The sequence below is a fragment of the Zeugodacus cucurbitae genome, chromosome 3 (assembly GCF_028554725.1).
Source record: "Zeugodacus cucurbitae isolate PBARC_wt_2022May chromosome 3, idZeuCucr1.2, whole genome shotgun sequence".
Lineage (NCBI taxonomy): Eukaryota > Metazoa > Arthropoda > Insecta > Diptera > Tephritidae > Zeugodacus > Zeugodacus cucurbitae.
In genome coordinates this window covers 57,739,654-57,758,440 of record NC_071668.1, presented here as the reverse complement: position 1 = coordinate 57,758,440, position 18,787 = coordinate 57,739,654, and the positions used below count along the sequence as shown (strand labels likewise).

General features: G+C 33.6%; 1 protein-coding gene across 2 annotated transcripts in view; it reads left to right on the top strand.

Moving 5' to 3' along the window:
* Nucleotides 1-18,787, top strand: part of LOC105217309 (short neuropeptide F) — a 168,259-nt gene that overhangs the window by 86,430 nt on the left and 63,042 nt on the right. For both annotated transcript variants that reach the window (XM_054226488.1, XM_054226489.1), the window contains exon 2: nt 8,686-8,729. The gene's annotated coding sequence lies outside the window, so the exon portion shown is untranslated. The remainder of the gene's footprint in view (nt 1-8,685; nt 8,730-18,787) is intronic.

Sequence of the window (18,787 nt, the reverse complement as noted above, 5' to 3'; positions counted from 1 at the left end):
GATTGTTCTCATGCCATGCCAACGGCTTTGTTTCTATTTCAGTCACAAAATCGCAAACTTTGTCAAATAAAATAAGGAAGAAAAATAAGGAAAAGTCGTCTGACTTTCTCCATACATATCGGATACCATCTGATCCAAAGATATTTATTCTAGAAAATTAGGGTCTGCCACTGATCAACCGATCAATATCTAAACTATTTCGCCCATACAATTTCTACGTTCGTTCGCTCGAAAACGTACTTTTCGGAGGACGTCGGCCTTTAAATCCTGCCTCTCTGAGTCTCCGGAGAATCGTTGATGCATCCACTACCACTCCTATCGCATCATTAAGATCCTTTTAAATATTTGACGATGATTTAAAGTGATTCAGTAGGCAAGACCGTCGGATGAGCTTGTATTGGCCCACTGTCGTCTTTCCAGACTCTTCCAGACCTTTTCTACCGGGAGAAAGAACCGTTTTCCGAAATTGTTTATGTAATTTGCTACAGTATTCTTTCTGAATCCCACAAAGCCAGAAATTTGCCAGGAGCATTGATTCTGCTAATATTTGTCCTTTAGTGACATAAGTAATTTGTCGTCGTTTTGACATCTTTTTTTATATAACTGCATTTTCACAAACTTTTTACAAACACAATTGATATTTTACTGATGCAAATCAACTCTTTATAGCAATCTACACAAAAAGATTGCCAATACAATTTGGAATAGCGAACTTTCTCAAACTTAAAGTTACTTGTACATACATTATTAAACGGTAGATCTTCCAATGACTGCTGAAGTTTTGTCTTCGTACCATTGATTGATTTTTCAGATGATCACATATTCTTTTTTGAGTATTTGCTAACTATTTATTATATCCTCCCCTACATCCTGAACCTCCCCCGTTCACAGACTAAAGCGATTTTTTCAATATGTCAAATTTACTGACGCTAAACTGACATTTTTCTATATTTAACGGAGGAAAAGTATTCAAATGACTGAAGAAATGAATGATTGTTTTCATAAAATTATTTATTTAAGAATGAATAATTATATAAAAAATAAAACAAATGAAAATTTATTATTTTCAGTATTTGAAAAAAATCGATATTTGACAAACAGTTTAAATCGAAGTTTTAATTTGGGAAAGCAGTGTCGATGCAAAATTTAAAAATCATAAAACAATTGCTATTAAATAAAAAGAAATAAATTTGAAAAAAGTGTTAAAGCTGAACACTGTGTGATTTTCAAACTTGCCTTCTACAACAAAAATTGGTTAAAAAGTCACCTAAAATATTCCTAACCAACCAGTGTAATAAATTAAATGGCAAATCAGAGCTTTACAAGATTAAAAATACACAAAAACGCAAATAAACAAATAAACAAAAGCCATAATTATTTAAATAAACCGTGGAAGTCTGCAAATAATTATGCTTATATGCAAATTACAATTAAGTCAAACACTCACACGTGCGGCAAAGTTTACACAAAGCTTAGTTGAGCGCAAAAATGCGTTGGTGTTTGTGGGCAAAAGCGTAATTAAAAGAAAGCCGCACAGTTGCAAATCGCAAGTATAAAAGCGAAGAGCAAAAAACAAAAATGCGAAGTAAATAATAAATCCGAATAAGCTGTCAAAGTTCGCGCTTATCAGCCCACAACTTTGCATAACGCGTACGCTTTCAATTCGCCTTAAAGTAGGCTTCAGCTGTTCATAATTGATGCAAATGCAAAACAATGAGTAAAGCTGAGAGATTGGTATGCTTCTAAAAATAAAACTGTTTCTCTTAGTCTGCGTGGAGCCGCGAAAATTCATTGTAAGCAGCAAAAGATTTATGTAAAAATTTACAAGCTACTTAACAGTACTTTAAGCATATTAATGAAAGTTATTTCTTGAAGATTTATATGCAAAAGGCTGCTGAAAAAATTACTAGACAAGTATATAAAAAGAAATAATAAAAAAGAAAAGAAGAGAGAACAGCAAGGGCATTTGGGGGCAATGTTGGGCACCGAAGCCAAAGTTAGAGATAATAAAACGGATTACACAATTGCGTAGGCAACTTAATTAAATAAGCGCTCAGCTGAGAAGTCACGTTTTTCACACAGTTTTCATCGCTTAATTTTCTTAAGCGAGTCTAAGCCAATATTAAGTTGAAGTGTTGATCTCTGGCTATGCAGTTACTTACATTATTTATTAGAGTAAAAAATTTACATTAAATTATTGCGTTATACTATTAGCTGCCAATTAATTATGCGAGTTAAAAGAAAGTTTTTGGTATCTTTTTTTGCTTGTCACTAAGTAATTGTATTAGAAAGCTAGAATAAATAGTAGAGCTGATTGTGATATAAATATATATTTAACAAAAAGCTGTTGAACTTTATTATTGAATATCTTTTAAAGACTTTAAAGCTGACTTCATCACAATTTTGTATTACTCACCCCTCAATTTATCCATCAATTTCGGTCTGTTTAAAAAAATGACTTTAGATCATTCATTTAGTACAACGCTAACTAAAATACCATATTTAACAACTGAACAGCAGATTTAAGTAATCATCATAAAGCTATCAGTTTTCGGATCCATAGTTCTCGCTTAAGAGTTTGGATAATGACAATGAGAGTTCATTTGATGTTTGTGATTTTCACTTTTCTTTCCCCCAGAAGGAGTCAAATAGCACTGACCCATTTTCATTGGCCTCAAGATCTGGTAAAAATGAATTTATTTATGACTATATAAATGACATATAAAGCTGCCAACCACTGCCTCAAAAACCATAATTTTGTCGTTGAAGTTTTCAAAGAAAATCAGATTCTTATAAAAAAAATTAAACCTTCAGTTTGCTGAAGATGGCACTTTTAGTTTTAAAAGCATTTAATCGTCAACTTCCACTTACTACTTTTGGTCTCTCTCTTTCAATTATCTTTAAAAAATAATATAAGTAGTCGGATATCATGGACTCGTGGACTTTACACGCAATAACATAGACCAAAGACTAACGAAATTTTAATCACTCAGTTAACATTCTCGTAGTTCAAAAAATAATATGGTATGAACATGAATTGAAACGCTAAGCACCAGCTGTTCTCTATTAAACAGTTAGGTTGGTTTGAAAATTAAATAAAAATCGATTTTTTGTTTTTTGTCTTAATAGTACAATAGGTTTAAATTATTATCCCAAAATTGCAAATCGCTTCTTGTAAAATTGTAGTACTCTTTTCGCACAGGAAGTAATTAATTAATTAACCGGTATTTGCTCAATTAAAGCGCTAATTTAGATCGTTTTACTATAAAAAAGAAAGATCGTATTTTACAATTAATTTTTAATCGAATACAAATCGAGTAGAAACTGGAACACAACTCTGTGGGTTGTGGGACACGCTGTAAATTATGTTGAGGTTTTTGATAAAATAGCAATAAACTGATGAAACATAACAACTTCTTATGAAAAGCAAAAATAACAGCTCATCGTTAATCGAGTACCCGGTTGTGCGAAAGGCAAAAACTAGTTTCTCAATTATAATCTTAATTTATTAAATTAATTGGTCTGTGCGAAAAAGGCTGTACGCCTTTAAAACAAATTTTTTTAAGACGGTGGACACGATTTCTCGAAAAGTTATGAAACGATTTTGTTCAAATTTTGCATATAACTTTGAAATAACATTATCTAGTAATTGATCGAAGGATTTTTTATCATAACTAATTTTTTTCAAGCCAATACATTTTTTTGCTCAATGTCTGTTAAATTCGAATTTTTTTACTCTCGCAACATGTTGCACAGAGTAATATAGTTTTGTTCACATAACGGTTGTTTGTGTCACCCAGAAATAAAAGAGTTAGATATGGGGTTATATATATATAAATGATGAGTATAACGAGTGGAATTGAAATTCGGATGTCTGTCCGTCCGTCTGTTCGTGCAAGCGATAACTTGAGTAGAAATTGAGATATCTTAATGAAACTTGGAACACATGTACCTTGGGACCGTGAGAGAGTTGCTTTCGAAAATGGGCAAAATCGGACCAAAATGGCTAAAACACATAAAGTGTCATAACTAAGCCATAAATAAAGTTGTAACAGTAAAATTTGGAATAAAGGATCGCACTAAGAAGGGGCATATTTGGATGTAATTTTTTTGGGGAAATGAACGTGGTCCCGCCCCCAAATCGGTATGTCAGTATGTATCTCGCAAACCAATAAAGCTATATAAACCAAACTTTCTGCAGTCGATTCTTTTACGTTCCCCACCACACACCATGAAATTTGATGAAATCGGATAATAACCACGCCCACCTCCCATACAAAGATTAGATTGAAAATTACTTGAAGTGGGTTAACTCACTAACGAAAAACCACAGAAACACTAAATTTCACAGAAATAATAGTAGAAGGAAGCTGCAGTCAGATTTTTTTACAAAATGGAAAAAGGGCGTGGCATCGCCCACTTATGGGTCAAAAACTATATCTCAGGAACTACTCGACAGATTTCAATGAAATTCGGTACCTAATATTTTTGACACCCTGATAACACGGACAAAATGGGCGAAATCGGTTCACAACCACGACAACTTTCCTTATAACTCAATTTTAAATTCCATCTTATTCCTTCATTTTATAATATATACCAATGAAGATAGCGGAATAAAACTTTACACAAATAGTGTATAGTGTCTCTGGCTTCATTTGTGAAAAAATTGTTGAAAACGGACTATAACTTTCCAAGGCCCCAGATATCGAACATGTTGAACTCGGCGCCTAAGGGTAAATTTTAACCGCAAATATGGGTAAATCTCTTAGATAATTTAATGTAATTCAGAGGAAATTGTTTTCTTCTAATAGTGTTCTGTTCCAAAAATTATTAAAATCGGGTCATAACATCTCCTAGCTCCCATATACCTAATTATAGGTTTTTCAAAAATACGGTGGGCTTTATTCCGCATATATGTATTGGTTAATATGTGAGATATCTTAGCAAAATTAAGTGAGCGTATCGTCTTGGATATAGTGTACCTTGCTGATGAAAATTAATGAAATCGGTTCAGGAATTACCGCAGCCCTCATATACTATATATGACGATTTTCGTTATTCTATTAAACTTTATGCCGAATTTATGGGTTAATTTGTATGTTATCTTAATAAAATTTCTTCAATAAATTGCGAGAGTATAAAACGTTCGGTTGCACCCGAACTAAGCCTTTCCTTACTTGTTTTAATTAGATTTTTATGTAATTTTATAAATCTGATTGTTTAATAAAAACAGTTTACTGCTGACTTTACATTATCAGAGGACTCTCCGGCCCTTTACCTTTGAGCTAATATAATAAAACTCTCTGATTAAATACCTTTAGGTTAGTTAGTCGCATTTCAATGTGAATATATACTATATAAATAGATAATTAAATATATACGCATACAGGCATTCGTGTATAATTGATTTCTATTTAGTTACACTGTGCCTGTGGCTTCATTTCCCACGAACTGTCAACCTAATTCTCATTTAATTACACTCAATCCGGTCTACCACGATAATTATATTTTATCAATTACAATTAAATAAACATTTGTTTACTAAACACATAGATTATGTAAATAAAGCGGCTAAAAAGCTATGGGCCAATGCAAATAAACTGTTAATGATAAACATTTAATTGCTATATAGGTAGACGATAGTAATTGATTGAATAAACTCAAATATTTAATTAGTAAATATTAAGATAAATAAGCCAAAATGGATTTTATTAAACCTTTCTAAGTAAGCAACTTATCAAATTAAAATTTGTATGAATTTAATGATTAATGACAGAAGCGTAAATGGTTGCAATTTAAAGTAATTTCCGGCGCAAATGCCATAAGTAATTTATGAAAACACTTTAATATACAGCATACTTCAAGGCGCGCTTTACAGTTAAAACCACTTTGTATAGTTGTAGTTGTAGTTATCATGTAACGGCACATTACGTTATCGCATGTAACTGTAACTGCCGCTGACATTTGTCAAGCGAATGCAAGAAACAAAGAGAAAATCGTGCTGTAGCTGACTAAATGGTGGAAACGCAAACAATATGCATTCTATGCAGAACATGAAAGCCGTTTATCTGCGCACGAAAGTATGCAACACATTAGAAGCTGAAGCTGTTTTTTGTGTATTTTCCCGTTTTTTGTTTCTATTTCTTTTTGTTTGTTTTTTCGCCTTTCTCGATGCATATGAGTAATGAAAAACTTGAAATCGCAACGCAAAAAGGCATAACTGTGAAGGTTATACTAGTATGTATGTGTGACGCGGTCGCGCATGTCGGCGTGGCATTAGCAGTGTTTATGTTTGTTTGGTAGAAAGTGAAAAGCAGCTTGCAGCTTATTGTGCTGACTTTCACAAAATGCATGCACATTTTCCATAGAATATTTTTTGCACCTTTTTTCCTTGTTTGCGTTGTAGCACAGTTTTCTGCGCAATTTAACGGTAAAAAACGAGATGCCGGCATATTAACACCCGCTCATACTCGTATATGCATCCATTATGTTTGTGAATGCAACTCTGACATGCGCTTGCATGTAGGCAGACAGTGAAAGGTGAATAACTGCAGTGTGAATAAATGAAGGCGGATGTTAGGGTGGACGACGCTGTTTGAGGAATTTGTAGTATTTCCAGAAGACAAAATTGAATAATATACTCTTGAAACCATGCATTGTTGTCCGATTTATTTCATTTCCTTCTCCAGAAATGGTGTAATAATATGCATAAATGTGGTCGAAATTGTTCGAGTAGTTTATGTTCTATAAAATTTCGAAAGTAGGCTTGGTCCAATTTGTAGTCCCCAACGCATGTATCCTTTAAATATGAATGCTCTTCATTAAATTGGACCACCCTAATAACATGTCATGTGAGCCAACATTTTTTAGTTCATATATTTTGCATAACCATTCATATTTCCATACATACATGTGTGAGTGCATGTTGTAATTAATAAACCATTGGCTCACTTTTAGGCGCCCACGCAATTCATAATAAAAGTGAATTCCTGAAAGGCATATTTTCACACACAAGAAAAAATGAAACAACATATAGTCTGTCCAACTAGCCGGCAGTTAAGGTAACGAGTTCAACAGTTCATGCTCTTGTCCGTGACCGGTTGAGTGCATTTCTGCACACAAATACTCACACTTTTAATATTGGAGTCTGTAGGATTTCTATTAGAGGAGCATTTCAAACTCTTGCGGTATTTTTATAAAATATTTGAGTATATATAATTATACCTACATTTTTTGAGAGTGAAACTTTAGTATTGGAGGGGGTACCATGTTGATGAAAATTTTATTAAACCAACTTGATTTGAATTTTCTTATAAATGTTTTTGGTAAAAGAAAATAATTTAAACTAAATTTTACATCAATATTGAGATGAAGAAATACAACAAATCTAAACTTAAAAAAGTACAGTTAAAAGTAGTGCTTAACAAACAAGAGAAGGCTAAGTTAGGTGTAACTGAATTTTTTATACTCTCAAAATTTATTTTTGTATTTTTATATGTAGGGAACTAGGGGAAATAATGGCCCGATTTTACACATTTTTGGCTCAGAAGCACATTATTAGAAAAGGATTTCCTCTAAATTTCAAACGAATGATGCCACACACAATGCATAAGATATCTTTAGTAGCTTGTGAGATATGTCGAAAACCATATAAGAGAATAGGGCCCCGTCCACTTTTCGAAAAAATTACATCCAAATAAGATCTCTGTATAAAATTCCAGTTTTATATTCATTTTAGTTATAGCACTAGATAGCTTTTCGTCATTTTGTGGTAGTTTCATGAAGTGTTGTCATCTCTTTAAATTTTTATATTCAAATCAATTAAATTAATAAATAATAATTAAAGTTTAATGTCAATATAAGAATAAATTTTTATAGAAAGACCCACAGACCCGGGTTGTTGGCCACGTTGTAAATTTGGCTACAAAATTAAAAAAAAATAGCAAGCAGCTGATGAAACTTACCAATTTCTTATAAACAGCAAAAATAACAATGAATGTATAACAACTGATCGTTAATCGAGTAGGCGGCTGTGTGAAAGGCAAACATTGGATTTTCAATTATAACCTTAATGTACTAAATTTATTTGGCTGTGCGAAAAGGTTTACAGTTAAAAATACAATTGATTATCCACAAAAGAACTTCGAGTTATAGAATTTCCATTAAAACATAAATTTTTTCAAAGACTGTAAAATGTTGATTTATACTTTACTTCGCATAATGTTTTATAAACATTCGTTAAAACATTCGTATTCTGTGATTTTATTTGTTGAACTTTTCTATTGTTGGGCTCTTGACATCTGTATCCCTTGCCTTTGTTACATGATTTATGAAATTCATAAGTGTAATACCATATTTTTTGTTTGCCTCTATATGATATTGAGGGACTCTTTTAAAATTCTCCTCGATAGTAAAATTTAAAATTTCGTTGCCCTGGTCGAAAAGTTCGATGTATGGAAGGTAATTTGTATGAAATTTGATTTCTATTGCCAATTCAAGAGTTCGAGTTATTATATTGTTATCAAAAGAATTTTAAAACTTGGTTTTCACTAAAATTGCTGTTGTTTTAGAAACTATTTAAGTAATAAGTGAAGCCAACAACCACGATTAACCATATATATTTAAAAAGTAAAAGCTTGTTGGAATATACAATAATTATTCTTTATTCGTTTTTCATTTCAGCTAACAAAAAAACTACTTTTGAATAAAGAAAAAGTTATACAGTGGTAAGTGAAAATCATAAATCTTTTAAGCTACTTGAAACAAATCGTTAAATGATACATCAATTTATATTATAAAATTTTAAGATATTTATAAGTGTACTAATATTTATACAAACAAAGAATAATCGAATATTGAACTCGATAAAAAATAACAAAACTTTGGCATACATCTATTCTATGCACTTGAAAAATTAACAATATGTTGATAATTTATCAAGATATTTTCAATTTAAATTTTTTTGGTATTTTATGACAATAAACTAACTAGTAAACTAAATACCTTCAGAGATATTTTAAAATAGTTTAGTGTTTTTAATAGAAGATGTTTTAATCTTGAATAGTCTCCTGCCAACAAATTTGGCTAATACTTTCTACTTTCGATTAAGGTATTGTATTTTGAATCAAATTATAGAGTATCAAAATTGACTTAAACAATTATCTATTCGAAGATATGTATGTATATCTCAGAGAGAACTTACTTTTGAATAAGCTTGTTAATTGACTATGCCTGAGTCTTCACGAAACTTCTTTGAAACTACTTTGACATTGAATTGAAACGTAAATTCTTATAGTACATATCATAAAACGCATAACTCTTGCAAATAACGCTGCCATTTTAAAGAAAAAGTTGTCAATCAATTGTCTAATGGCCGACACTATGCTGTCCCATCACTTAATTATCTTGAAGTACAAACTTTTTGACAGCCTATTCATCAAATTGATTTTCGATGGTCACCAGTGCTCTACGCATATTAGTTTGCTCAAGGCTCTCAAGTAAAGTTTCGAATGACAATGAATTTCAGCCTTCAAAGTCAAAAGTTACAAACACAAATACAAATAATTTACAGAGAGTACCCAGTATGCAACAAGTGTGGTAAAATAATAGTGTTTACAATGAATAAAGAGTTATAACCAATTATTATTTTTGATATATTAGATTCTAACAAAATATAGTTTTAAAATACATTTATTAATATGAAAAATTCTTCACGATGAAATTTTGTTTTATTAAATAAGAAAATTAATATTAGGAGTATTTGGATGCCACAAAGGACAGTTTGAGCTGTATAAGTGAGATTCTCTGCATTTGTGGGGATTTGATCTACTCCTTCACCTAACCTAACCTAAGAAAATATTGATAATAGTGGTGCCACCTAGGACGAAAATAAAGCTATTAAAATTTATATATTTTTCACAAAATATTCTGAGATAGCCTTAAATCTAACATTCTTACTCATTATATTTCTACCCTTCTTATGAATCTACATTTCATAAATGGATCGATGTTCGACCTAACCTAGATTCGATTGTCGAAAAGTTCTGTTTTTTTGGTTTACGTGGTAAGCACAAAACTGCGCTTGTTGCGCGCCAAAAGTTTCACGTGATAAGCACCTGTTCGTAACTTTGACAAGCGAAAGTGTGCAAATATTTATTGAAATTTAATCAAGTGTGAATTGTGTGATAGAAAAGGCGCTTAGTAACAGGTGCCACGAGAGTATAAGTTTTTGGCTTATTCAAATTTAACAATTTATGTGGATTCAATTAGAGTGTGCTTGACAACAGTTGCACCAAATTTGGTGGGCTCTTAAGGGAATTGGTACCACAAATGAGTTTATTGTCTGGGGGATATTCGATTTTACATATTTTTGAGCACATAAAAATTATTGAGGGCAATAATCAAATATTATGTTATAAGCTAAAGTGTTCGTTTTAGGTAATCCCGAAAATATTGTTAATAAAGCACTCTTTCAAAAGTTCGTAGTCCTTTCCAGCAGCAGAAATTGGGAAAACAATATTTTTGATTATGAGAATCGACTTTTCATTTTTCTTGCTTTGATGGCTTCTAAGTTGGGGCAGGTAGTGGAGACAGAACTTTTTATTCTCCCAACTTACTCTATTGAATTGGTTGTGAGAAATCTCATAAAGCGTAAAAAAATTAAAGAATTTCGCATCAAGATACAGTGTCATCTTGATTAATGTGAGGTATTTGTTGAATATATAGAAACTCACCTAGCTCCTTGTATTATCCCAGTAGTCCCGAAAGGGTTAAACTTTTAGTCCAGCTGCCTCAGTTGCGAAGTTAGAGTAATGAAAAAGAGAGAAAGAAGTCTTTCTCTTAATAACTTATCACTAATAAATCGTTTCATTTGATACCGAGGTAAGATCGTTATCTTGAAATAACCTCAAAGCATCAAACATACATACATACTATTATAAATATGTTTCCTCGTTTCCCTTCTACTTTCACTACATTCCAAATACTCTCGCTGTTTTGTCAGCACTTGATATATAAACACTTTAGTAAAGAATCTGTACAAGCACAGCAAACCTAAAGGTAACTAGTTCTAAGATTTCCCAGCACTTTGTTGTAACGCTGTGGCATGTTGACAAGTGATAGACATGACAGTAAACTAAAGAAGACAGGAAAACCAGTAGGGAGCGTCAAAAACTTTGAAAGGAAGTATCCAAAGGCGAAACACTTCATAAACGGCACATTTTTTGTATATTTTTTTTTTTTGTTATTAAAGTCTTTAGTATATTTTGCTCAACACTTTATTTACTCTTTGCGTTTACAGTTAGGCTGCTTTTGTCACTAAATAACTGTTAAACAAAACTTCGTATTTTCGGTAATTCTACTTGTATTTGTTTACCACTTCTGGCCGCTAGAATGTTGTACCCTTTGCTGATGCTTTGTGTTGCAACAACAAGTTTTTAAGTTTGCGGTTGTTGGTTTGACTGTTTTTCCGCGAATCTGTATTAAGCTGTGAGATAGTAAAATGTACACAATGCATGCAACATGAGAATAAAACAAATAAAATTAAATGTATAAAACAACAATGGCGTAAAACAATAATTGCATTTGTGTAATACTCTACAAGTCTCAGCGCTATACAAATCAAGTGCAGATAACCAGAAGTGCAATGTATGGGATACACATACATATATCAGCAAAGAAATGGAAGAACCCACTAGCATATTGGACTAACGTCGTTCTAGTAGGCAATGGGCTATTACTAGTTCGTACTAAAATAAAACAATGAAAACAATAATAGCCGCATTCGTAGTTCGTATTTGTTCCTGATCCGAAAGCCGGTAGAAATGTAGCGGGATTCAATCTGAAATATTCGTGTAATATATAGGAACATTAAAGACTGTTAGCTGGAAAAAGGATCTAAAAATTCGTTGTCATACTACTTCCAGCACAATTATTCTATAAGACTCATGATTCATGGATCTCAAATTTTTTCTTGTTTTTAGTATTAATGGATTTCAGCTTTAATTAGAGAAGGATTTGATATGGACTTTGATTAAGATAATTAGTTATGAATTAAGAGACAAATCTTAATTTTGTAAAGCTAATATTGGCAAAGAAAATAAAAGAAAAGAAGGTTCTCCATTCGGCTTTATATTTCCAACTGAATCTAGTGAAGTCATAAGTCCTGCAACATTCGCCACTGACAATTTCCACCATTCGACCTCATACATGATCGGATTTAGTTCAAATATGCGCCGATTCGTTCGATAATCTGTTTCCATATCGACGGATATTTCATAATACCCCCCTCGTTGCGAAGAATTCGGTCAGCCACTTTTCACAAGCCTCTTTTAAGTTCAACTTTACACCACAAAGGGAGTTCGCCATGGACAGCGCCAGGTGGTAATCACTTGGCGCTTTGTCCGGCTATATGGTGGATGCGATGAAACCTCCCATCCGAGCTCCCGTAGCTTCTTACGAGTCATCAACGAAGTGTGAATTCGGGCGTTGTCCTGGTGGAACACTACATGCTTCCTGTTGGACGCTTCAAGCGGACCAGTTATTCGCAGTAGATGGTATAATTAAGCGTCTGACCATATGGCAGAAGCTCATAGTGGATGATTGATGATTCCCTTCCAATCCAAAAAAAAACACACAGCAAACCCTTCCTGGACGTCAATACCGGCTTGTCTTGTGTTTGGGACCACGACGAAATATCCAAACTAATCATGCATAGCGTCGTTTTGTAGGTTATGTCAAGACCTTACGAGCTCTGTAGCGCTTACATAGCCGCGAAGTTCAAAAGACAAAAAGGCGGAGGGGAGCTATTTGCCGACCTAATATTAGAATTTGTTGATAATGGATGATTCTGCTTTGGACTTAAGCCTGACATTGGTTTTTGGTTAGTATAGACTTGGCAGCCTGAATTTTTTTAAAATATGACTGTCAAAATTGACGTATGAGTAGATATTTGAAGACACTGAGGGTTAATTGAAGAGAGAGAGAAGATAGGAATTCTTCTAAACTCCTCTCAATCCGTAAGATTCCCAACAAATAAAACCAAATTCGCAATTTGGCAAATGCAACTCATCTCCACTGTTAATCAATTGTTTAGAAACGAACTCATTTCAACCAACTGATTTCATTCATAAATAGTGATTTAAATTTAGTCCACTGCACTAAATCGTAATACCACCAACTCTTGGTAGTAATTGTAATTAAATACAGAAAAAAAAACAATAATTTACTATACTCGTATGTTCTCGTTAACGTGACCTTATAATTATGCCCACTGCCGCAACTGTCATATGCAAAACTCGCGGGAGCTTCGTTGTTCTATAGAAAAGTTTATTCGTTTGTGCAAAAACTGCACTTCCACACATTTACAGTTACGCGCGTCATGTGCAACCACGATTTATATGCACCCAGTCTGTCGCCGCTTTTATATTGCCAACCAACTGCACCAGCCAACAGCTACTCCGACTGCGTAATCAAACTCTATTGTGGCATGCCACACAATTTCTCTGGTCGCATTAACTCATCCACTCACCCACTTTGTGTGGCATTATTATGTTAACATTTGCACCGGATGTTGTGTGTAGTTCCTTATATAAATATTGGTTAGTTACATATTGGCACTGTGGCGAAATTGTTCAGTGGTGTTGTTAGACTGGTTAACTGGATACAAAGCAATCGGTGTATTTCTTTACTAGCTAATCTAGTTTAGTCACTTTGGAAATACTTGAAAGAAGGAAGTCTCTTTATATTTTATATTAGCAACACAAGCCTCTTACTTCCTCAATACATATTGTTTTCTGTATTTTACACCCGGTTCAGAAATAGTTTTTGTTAACCTGTGATATATTTCTATATTTACAATTCTATCATTATATAAGTGATGCGAAGCACACAAAGTTCATAACCTAGAAATTATAACGAGGTTTCGAACTGTCTTTGTTTATGTGGATAATAGCCATGACATTTGAAGAACAGAATACGTGAACCTTATGAAATTATGTATGATATTACTTCTTGCTCATATTTTCTTTCTTCTGGTTATTTATAATACCGAATATTCGATCAAAGACTTTTTTCTTATTATCAATGGGATCAATACACTACATGATCGGAACCATCGTATTATTGGATGTCAGCATAATGGAGAGAGAGATTTTCTCATAACTGTGGGTAGATCTTAGGTTAGGTTTATTGGTTGTCTGTCGACGCACGCTGGCCTTTTGGGAGGCCCATTGTGAAACCACCGAAACTGGAATTCCCTCACACTATTACGTCCTCTCTGAATCACAATTTGATCTTGATAAAAGGAAATAATGCCCAGAGTTTGATATGTGCAACATACGCCATATAGTCGAGGAAACTGCGATCCGCATATAAGATGTGTTATAGTCTCTTCTACTTCTACTTCTTGGTAGCTTCTACAGTAAACATTGTAAGATATTCTCAGCCAGCTGTCGTTTCTCCCAATCTGATGGTGACCTGACACCCCTACAATGTTCTTATGTAATTTCTTTTAAAATTTCAATAGTCGACATGTACGGCTCCTATTCAACTCAAGCTACGTTTATCTTATCAAGTTCATCTGCTTCGCAGTTTCCAGGAATATCACTATGTCCTGAAACCCACCGCTGGTTTATCGCGATATATGATATTAATGTCCCTAGCTATTGCTCCAGGCGTTCTTTCACTGTTTTCGATGGGATCCTAAAATACTTTAGTGATTTTAAAGCCGCTAGGCTATCTAGGAATATATATATATACTTATATATATATCTTGCTGTTAACACTATTTTTACAGAACGAGAAAGCTTCCTTTTTTTCAGTAATCTCCGCTTGGAAAACACTGCAAGGATCCGGTAGCCGGAAAGCGATACTTTTTTTGAAAAGTCTCCAACTCGTTTGTGGGGGTATATCTTAGACGGCTGGAAGTTCAAGTACCATCTAATCATATAAATGGTTTTCAGGAAGAGGTAAGATCATAGGAGTGTTGTGGGCATTATATTACCAAATTTGATGTATGACTATATAGTATGTATATCCACTCAAAGCTTATCTTCTCATCAAGATAAATATAGGTCTTCTTATATGTATTTCCATGTCTATTTCATTACTTCCCAATTAAAAGGGATTCTCACTTAGTCTTCATCACTCTTTTAGAAAATATTGTGTTGTTTTTCTTGTATTTGAGCTGCACCGGATAGCTCTTCGTGGATCTTTCAAATCTTCCCTAATTATAACCACTTGTTGTGTTTTTATTATAAATAATTTATAAAGAAAATCATTCTTGCCAGAGCACGTGATAGATGCGCTTGTATTATTCTTCCACATGATGCTTATTATCCTGTTACCATACACTCGTATGTTGGCACAATAATTTTACGAGCTAATGAGACAGACGCTGCAATGTGGTGGCACAGATTTATTTCCACTTGTTGCAATAGTCCACATGAATTGCTTGTATATACTTAAATTTGTCTGTGTGTGTTTGGTGTGCGATTACATGAATTTGTCGTCGCATTCATATAACCACAGATATTTTATGAGCACCATATACATATATGTGACACGCTATATGAGTTTTTTAAAGAGAAGTCAAAAAATGAAGGCAATACTTTTTGCTGAAGTGAGATTGCGTCATTAAAAACTGAGCTGAGTTACACTATATTTTTCCTCCATTACCATCACGCTGCGCATTTCAATATAATTGTATTCATTATTGCAGTTCACAAAAGTCTTTGGCATTAAAGCGAATACCTTTACAAATGTTAAGTGACTGTGAAGAGAAATAAAGCATTCATTGCCAATGCTAAGACCCAAGTAATAATAAGGTAAATGCGATCAATGAAACTATTTGTTGCACAATTCTATTGCAACGCTGTCATTTTGTTAATTTTCCTCTCTCTTTGGTATGGAATTGCTTTGCTGGCTGCTTTCAGCGGTTACCCTCACGAACTGTCAGGATGGACACATTTGCATACACTGCTTTCAGCTACTTTAATGATTTGCATAGAAAAATAGTACCTACATGCAACCAAATTTCAATGGCACTGCTGATTTTCAAAGAAATAACTGTAGATAACAGTAAAAGTGAGTTGAAGAAGTTCGTTACAAAAGTATACGTGCATTTAGGTATTTTTAAATGGTATGCAATTGTAATATAATATCAAAGTAATTGAAAAAGGATACAGCAATTTTAATATCAACATTATATGAGTTTGTTGGCTTTTAGACTACGCGGGTTGACCGGTAGTTGTCAGAAACTAAAGCAGTCACAGACTCTGTAACACATTTCTCATAGCAGTACTGGTCACTGTCAAAATTTTTATAATTACGGCCTTAGTCACCTCGCTTTCTTTCGTTCAGGACATTCAGTGGAAATTCAAAAATTTCTGATTTCATAATCTTTTCTTTCTCGATCGAGCACACACTCGAGTTAATATTATTAAGCATATATTTTTAAGTGGACCAAAAGCTGTAGACTAGTTGGAAAATATAATAGCGATTGAATGAAATGAGCTAAATATATAGAATATACTATAGGAATAGTCTTGAGAAGTAGAATATAAAGTTACCTAATGTATTGTATATAAACCAGATCGATTTGGGTTTTTACTTTATACTGCTCCATTATATGAAATTCTCGATCTACGGTTTTGAGTAAGATACTAGCTGAAAACAACATAAACAAGTTGGGGGCAATGAGCACTGAGCTGAAATTGAGGCAGAAGTTCTCGCTATCACAATATTGCCTTCCCCACTAGAGTGAAGTGGTATAAGAGCGAGGTAGACGACAAAACAGATATAAAAATCTATACGGACGGATCAAAACTAGATAAACGAATGGGTGGTGATGTCTCTTCAGAATAATTAGATACCACATTCGCCTTCCGCTTACCTGATCACTGCAGTGTTTTTCAAGCAGAGATTACTGCAATTAAATAAATTCGGGTGTTATATATTTACATACAGCCAGGTGACTTTAAAATCACTTATGTTCCTAAGAATTCCCTTTGTAATAGTAGAAGAATGCCTTGAGGTCTTAGTGGTACCTTGAGCTCCTATTTCACCCAAAACCTGCAATGGTTTCCTGGACACAGTGATTTTCCAGGTAACTGCAAAGCAGATGAACTAGCCAGATTAGGCACAACCTTAGATTGGGTTCCAATAAAGAGAGTATATACATACCGTTGTCCACTTGTAGACACTTAATTGATTAACATATCATAATATATTAACTGAGTCCTTGTAGAAGCAATCCATGACTTGCTCAACAAGCATACAAATGTGGCCTCAATGGTATAAAGGCCGCACATGCCGGATATTGAAATTTGAATGGAAAGACATAAGATCTCTAGTAGGAGTGCTAACAGGTCACAATCTAATTGAAAGACCCGCCTATAGATTGGGGATACCATTCCATGACTACTGTAGAAACTGCCAAGAAGTAGCAAAAAAAGACACTGTTGTACATTTTCCACGCGAATACAAAGCATTATAAAATAATCGGACACGGTTTTCTCGACGATATCTCGAAGCTTGCATACATCAAAATTTTTGAATTGTTCAATTTCATAAAGGCCACAGAGTGGTTCAGAGGGGATATATCCACTTTACCTACCCTACTCTACCGCAACCATAGAAATTGTAAATTGTTTAGTAAGCATCCTCGAGCATCTAGGAAATTATTAAGATATCTTCAACTGTGATGTTTTGAGTTATTCGAAAACCATTATAGCCTCATTCTATCTGAACCTCTTTCTCTCATTCTCCATCATTCTGTCTCTATCTATATCTCTTTCTTCAGTTCTCTCTCTCTACGTCATCCGTTTACTTCAGAAGTGTTTTCGACTCAAAGTAAAAATATTTTTATCGGCGACTCCTTAATTGTATACCCATCTCTCCTTTCTTATTAAGCGATATTTTAGATCACCCTTTATGTGAATATATCTATTAGGTGCTATTCCAAAATTAAATTTCTGATGACCACAACCTGAAACATTTTTTCGAGGCTCTACTTTTCCATTTTTGTTTTTCAACTGTGAAAGTATTCTACCTTAGGTTTATTCAGAACATTTCATTGATAAAATTATATAGAAATTTTGAGTCCTTACCAATTTGGTCCTTACAATCACCGCTTTGATAACTTAAAGATTTATCGGTACCCTTATTTTATTTAATTTTATGAAATAATATTTTTCCAACAATAATCTAGTTACCTATCAAATATTCCTCGTAAGAGTCCTTAACTTTTCCTCTCTCTAACAGCTCTTCCCCACACTGTCCCACATTTGTCACGTCAAAACATTGCGTTTCAGTTGACTACGCAAAGGGTGCACGTGCAACAACTATTTCTATGTGCATATCTGATATGGAATTGCTATTTCTCAGTTTCTACGCGCTTTCAATGAGCACACACTTTTACTAGCTACTACTTTTAAACGCATACAACGATTGTCCATTTGTTTATATTTACCTGCACGAGTGCGTCTTAGGTGCATAAAAACACACGGGCGCATACCTCTAGAATATATGTTGTTCCAAGTTGTTGTATGTGCAAGCAGCGTTAAATGGAATCGTTAGTGCGACGCGTCGAAACTACTTAAGTGCCTCATTAGAGGTGTAACAAATGGACAGTAATGCTAGTTGCAACAACAAACAAAGAACTTGTTGAATAGTTGCAAGTATAATGCGCACAAGAAAGAAATTTTGCATTTTTTTTTTCAATTCTATTTTTCATTCATTTTATTATGCTTTTCTAGCACTGCATGTCAGTTGAAAATTGGCTTTG